This window comes from Miscanthus floridulus, chromosome 7 (genome assembly GCF_019320115.1).
Source record: "Miscanthus floridulus cultivar M001 chromosome 7, ASM1932011v1, whole genome shotgun sequence".
NCBI lineage: Eukaryota > Viridiplantae > Streptophyta > Magnoliopsida > Poales > Poaceae > Miscanthus > Miscanthus floridulus.
The window spans coordinates 38,156,289-38,162,539 of NC_089586.1; the positions used below are offsets into that span (position 1 = coordinate 38,156,289).

The 6,251-nt window shown below is 44.3% G+C and overlaps 1 long non-coding RNA gene across 1 annotated transcript; it reads left to right on the plus strand.

Moving 5' to 3' along the window:
* The first annotated feature begins 2,869 nt into the window (after positions 1–2,869).
* LOC136463055 (uncharacterized) lies at positions 2,870–5,925 on the plus strand. The gene is made up of 4 exons (XR_010760889.1): positions 2,870–2,926; positions 3,360–3,618; positions 4,182–4,811; positions 5,221–5,925. It is a non-coding gene; the product is annotated as an uncharacterized lncRNA (long non-coding RNA).
* The last annotated feature ends 326 nt before the right edge of the window (positions 5,926–6,251 follow it).

Below are 6,251 nucleotides of genomic sequence, written 5' to 3' on the forward strand. Positions count from 1 at the left end.
AGCACGAGAGGCCTACTTCAATCCATAGAGTGAGCGGTGTGGGTGTCAAACATGGTCATCAGGCCTTGAGGAGTCAACAAAACTAGATGGCTGAACACAGTACACTATCTCGGTCAGAGTGCCATGCAGGAATGCATTCTTGACGTCGAGCTGATAAATGGGCCAGGACTGAGAGAGCCAAACTAAGGACAACAAGAATGGTGGTGGGCTTTGTAGCAATCAACATAGTCAATCCCTAGACATTGAGTGAAACCGCGTAAGACCCATCAAGCTTTGTAGCAATCAAGAGAACCATCTGACAGGAACTTGTGACGATAGACCCATTTGCCAGTGCCAACTTGACTCTAGAAGGGTGAGGCACCAAGGTCCAAGTGTCGTTCGCCAAGAGGGCATCGAACTCGGACTAGATGGCAGCACGCTAGTTCGGATCAACTAGAGCAGACCGAAACGACGTTAGTAGCGGGGAGAGGACCGCCGTGTTGAGGTTGAAGCAATCCACCAGCTGAATGAAGTGAACTTGACACGGGTGCGCATGCCGTGTGCATTGGAGATAGGAGCGACGACATGCGGAGCCGTGGTAGCAGTGTACCTAGGGGGCACGCCTGGCACCGCTGGCAATAGCCTACCACAAAGGTGTCCGCAGGGGCAGCGATGCGGGGTGAGTTGGTAGAGAGCCTAGAGGCACCGCTAACAACAACCTAGGATGTGGTGTTCGTAGGGGCAGCGGCACTCGACTATGGTGACGGGGGCAGTAGGGACGACCCGTCAGTAGAAGGCAGCAGCTCGGGGGTACCTAGCAGCCAAGCCGGTGAGGCTACTGGTGCGGGCGCAGTGGGAGCATTGCCGGGAGGAAGTGTACCTGCATGCATAGCACTAGGCCCAATGGCAAAGTGGAACAGTCATCATCGCTCAAAAAATCCAAGGTGGCAGGAAGCAAGGGAGAGGTGGACATATCAAAAAAGGGGAAAATGACTCATCAACGACAACGTGTCGAGAGACAAAGATCCTATTGGAATGAAGGTCGAGACACCGATACCCTATGTGATTGGTGGAATAGCCAAGAAAGATGCACAAGGATGAGTGAGGTGATAACTTATGTGAAGCTGTGGATGACAGGTTTGGGTAATAGGCGCATCCAAACATGCGAAGGCGGGTGTAGGATGGGTGTGTACCATGAAGTTTTGGTCCTCTATCAATGATTTATCTATCATATATTCATGTAGCGCCTGGACGTTCGGACGGGATGTCGTGATCGGATGTGGCTCCCACACCCGCGTCCCGCCTAGCACGGGGAAACCTGCATTCGCATCCCGCCAACCGCCTCGCGTCCACATCTTGCCCAGCACCAGCACCCACGTCCATCATAGGAACCGCGTCCCCGTGCCCACCCCACGCCCGCACGGGGCAAATCCACATGGGTTAACCCAAGGCTGTGCCCCAGCAGCAGCGACAGGCGGCTGCGACAGGCCGCTATCGTCAGTCATCGGCGTTGTGCAATACTCGATCTACTTTTGAAACATCCAAATGAAATATTTGCAACATACATACAAAAACATATGAAACACTTGAAACATTTTGTTTGAAACATGCATGTATAGGCATAATAACAAATGCAACATCCAAATCTACTTTTGCAACTTCCAGATGAAATACTTGCACCATCTTCGGGGCTGACCAAGCCAACCACTTTTTGGACGCCTCCACCAGCGAGCAAGTGACCAACAACCTCTAGAGTTTCTGCTACACCTAAGGCACCTCCCGCACGACCTTTAGATTCAGGTAAAAATTCTTTGCAGGTGCCTACCAAGAGTTCCTCATCCATTGCATCGACGAGACACACTTCGGGTATTCAGTGCCACCGCTGCCATGGCATTGGCCATGTGCAGAAGGACCGCCCAAGTCAGCGAGCATATATTGCTATAGAAGATGGTTACATCAGCACCTCTGACATTGAGGATGAAGAAGACCAAGATGCAGATGAGGAGGATGGCGAAGTCCTTGGTGACGAGGCCATGTCGTCCTATAGGAGCATCATTATACAGCAGGTGCTCAGCTCACGAGTCCAACCTGAGAAGCTACAACGCCATAACTTGTTCTAGATTTTCTTCGTCATTAGCGACCGTTGAGCACGTGTCATTATTGATGGAGGTAGCTGCAACAATTTGGTGAGTTCTGATTTGGTCAAGAAGCTTGGCTTGACCACACGCCCACACCCACGTCCATACCATATTCAGTGGCTAAATGATTCTAGTAAAGCAAAGGTAACACAAACTTGTAGAGTTTCATTTTTCATTGGTCCTTATACTGATTCTGTTAATTGTGATGTGGTACCTATGCAAGCTTGTTCACTCTTATTGGGTCATCCTTGGGAACATGATAATGATGCTACACACCATGGTAGAAGTAATAAATACACTTTTGTGCATAAAGGAAAGAAAATTACTTTGGTACCTTTGACCCCTGCTCAAATTGTATAAGCTGATAGAGAACGCGCTGCTAGTTTCAATGATGTTCAATATAAAAATCAGCAAGTTGCTAATTCTATTTTCCCACCTAAAAAGGATAAGTCTACATATATTTCTAAGGCTAAGGGGATTAAATTGAAGGGTGGTGTTATGCTTGCAACAAAATGTGACTTTGCTGAAATTTCTGATGATGATATTTGCTATGCTTTGGTATGCAAACGAGCTATGTTTTCGCTTGATGATATTGTTAGCTTGGTACCTCCTGCTGTCACTAACCTTTTGCAAGAGTATGAGGACATTTTTCTAGCTGAGATACCCCCGGGACTGCCACCTATGAGAGGGATAGAGCATCAAATCGATTTGATTCTAGGAGCAACCTTGCCCAACCGAGCTGCCTATCGAACCAATCCTGAGGAGACTAAGAAAATTTAGCGGCAAGTCCAAGATCTTTTGGACCGCGGGTATGTACGTGAAAGCCTTAGTCCTTGTGCCATTCCTGTACTTTTGGTTCCTAAGAAAGATAGAACTTGGCGTATGTGTGTTGATTGTAGAGCCATTAATAATATTACCATTCGGTATCGTCATTCTATTCCTAGGCTAAACGACATGTTAGATGAGTTGTGTGGTTCTATAATTTTCACTAAGATTGACTTGCGAATTGGCTATCACCAAATTAGAATGAAACTTGGAGATGAATGGAAAACTACGTTTAAAACCAAATTCGGGTTGTATGAGTGGTTAGTTATGCTTTTTGGTTTGACAAATGCACCTAGCACTTTCATGCGCTTAATGAATGAGGTTTTAAGAGCTTTTATTGGACATTTTGTGGTAGTTTACTTTGATGATATATTGATTTACAGCAAGTCTTTTCTTGACTATGTTGTAACTCCACAGGGAATTGAGGTGGACGAGATGAAAATTAAACCCATAAAGAGCTGGCCGGTTCCCCAAACCGTCACACAGGTGAGGAGTTTTCTTGGTCTTGCAGGATTCTACCGCCGCTTTGTCAAAGATTTCAGCACCATTGCTGCCCCATTGCATGAGTTGACGAAGAAAGGAGTGGTGTTTCATTGGGGAGAGGCACAAGAGGAGTCCTTTGACACTTTGAAGGACAAGCTTACACACACACCATTGTTGCAACTTCCAAATTTTGGTAAGACTTTTGAGCTAGAATGTGATGCTAGTGGAGTTGGCATTGGTGGTATTTTGATGCAAGATGGTAAACCAGTTGCTTACTTTAGCGAAAAATTACATGGTCCTATTCTTAATTATTCCACGTATGATAAAGAATTGTATGCACTTGTTCGTTCTTTGAAGACGTGGCGTCATTATTTGTGGCCTAAAGAATTTGTTATTCATTCTGATCATGAATCGCTTAAGTATCTTCGCTCTCAAAATAATCTGAATCATAGGCATGCTAAATGGGTTGAATTTATTGAATCTTTTCCTTATATTATCAAACATAAGAAAGGGAAGGATAATGTGATTATTGATGCTTTGTCTAGAAGATATACATTGCTGTCCCAACTTGATTGCCGGATTTTTGGTCTTCAATCCATTAAAGAACAATATGCACTTGATCCTGATTTTATGGATATGTTGTTTAATTGTAGAGAGGGGCGCACATGGAATAAGTTTATGATCAGCGATGGGTTTTTGTTTAGAGCTAACCGCCTATGCATTCTAGTTGATTCCGTTCGTCTTTTGTTGTTGCAGGAGGCACATGAAGGCGGATTGATGGGACATTTTGGTGCCAAAAAGACGGAGGAGGTGCTGTTCATACACTTCTTTTGGCCAAGGATGAGGCGAGATGTAGATCAGTATGTGGCTCGGTGTGCCACATGTCAAAAAGCTAAGTCGCGGTTGAACCCACATGGTTTGTATATACCTCTTCCTATTCCTTCTACTCCTTGGGCAGATATATCTATGGATTTTGTGTTGGGATTGCCAAGGACTAAGAGGGGGAGGGATAGTATTTTTGTGGTGGTTGATCGTTTTTCTAAGATGGCATATTTTATTCCTTGTCATAAGAGCGATGATGCTGTTCATATTGCTGACCTTTTCTTTCAAGAAATCGTTCGCTTGCATGGTATGCCTTCTACTATTATTTCAGATCGCGATGCAAAATTCTTGAGTCATTTTTGGTGCACATTGTGGAATAAATTGGGGACCAAGCTGCTGTTTTCTACAACATGTCATCCTCAAACTGATGGGCAAACTGAGGTTGTGAATCAAACATTGTCCACCGTGTTGAGAGCCATTTTGAAGCGCAATTTGAAGATGTGGGAAGAGTGTTTGCCGCATGTGGAGTTTGCATATAACAGGGCAGAATATTCCACCACCAAGGTAAGCCCTTTTCAGGTAGTGTATGGTTTTAACCCTCGTGCTTCTATTGATCTTTTGCCTTTACCTACCACTGAGAGAATACATAGTGATGCTAGAGAGCATGCAGATTTTATTCATAAGTTGCATGAAACAACTAAAGCAAATATTGAAAGCATGAATGAAAAGTATAGAATTGCTGGTAGTAAAGGTAGAAAAGAGATTAAACTTGAACCGGGTGATTTAGTTTGGTTACATTTAAGAAAAGATAGATTTCCTAAGCTACGTAAGTCTAAATTAATGCCAAGAGTAGCTAGTCCTTATAAGATCATTGAGAAAATAACTGATAATGCCTATAAACTTGAATTGCCACCCGAGTTCAGGGTTAGTCCCACCTTTAACATTGTAAATTTGAAACCTTATTTGGGAGAAGAAGATGAGCTTGAGTCGAGGACGACTTCAATTCAAGAGGGAGAGGATGATGAGGACATCACTTCTTCAGAGGTACTCGTTGATCCTCCAACCGTCATGCAAGGTCTAATGACCCGAGCTCGAAAGCGACAACTCAATTTAGAGGTGAGCTCGTTCTTAAACGATACTTTTCATACTTTTGAGAATAGACTACTACCTAATGATGTTATCTTGCTTAGGAACATTGGAGAGGGTCATGAAGGACTTAGAGGAAGTGGTGGAGGTGATGATGACCAGCAAGGACGTCCAACATAAGCTAGAGGTCCAGTCCAACAAGAATTCAAGTCTGCCTCGGCCTCTAGGACCAGTCTACCTTAAACTAATGACCTAGGACACATTTGGACTCCATTTTTGATGATCCACACATGGATGAAAATCTAATTTGATAAGGAAGCCAATCCAAGTGGTTTCACATCAAAAGCTATTCGGAATCAATAGGAATCATCGAAACAAGTCAGCGTCCAGAATCTACCAGGGTGCTGCGACACCATCTTTTGGTCCGTTGGACCATGTATCGAGTTTGGGCCCATTAGGGGCGTGCCCCGAACCGCTTCTAAGCTCGCGGAGTTGGGAAAGAAGAGGAAGAGAGGCTAGAGATGAAAAAGAATGAAAGGGAGAGGAATGGAGTGTTGAGAGGGAGAGAAACACTCGAGCGCGAGATAGCTTTACCGCACTAGTAACATGCATTTGTGCAGTCGTGTCAGTGCCACACACCTGACAACACTTGAGGGACTTTCAGGTTAGGCCTATAATGAAATTTCTTCTTTGCTTGCATGTTATCCTTGTATACAAAAAAAGAAATAACTTTGCTAGAGGGAAAATTAGGGCGAGTTTGAATTTTGTGTACAAAAATAAATAAATGGTGAAGACAACCAATCATAACAATAAATAAACGGTGAAGGCAACCAGTTCTTTAGAAGTATTATTACCAACAACAAATGCCTCCAAGGAGGGTAATGGCGCTCCAAAACCTTTTGTGGATCTTCTAGGTGG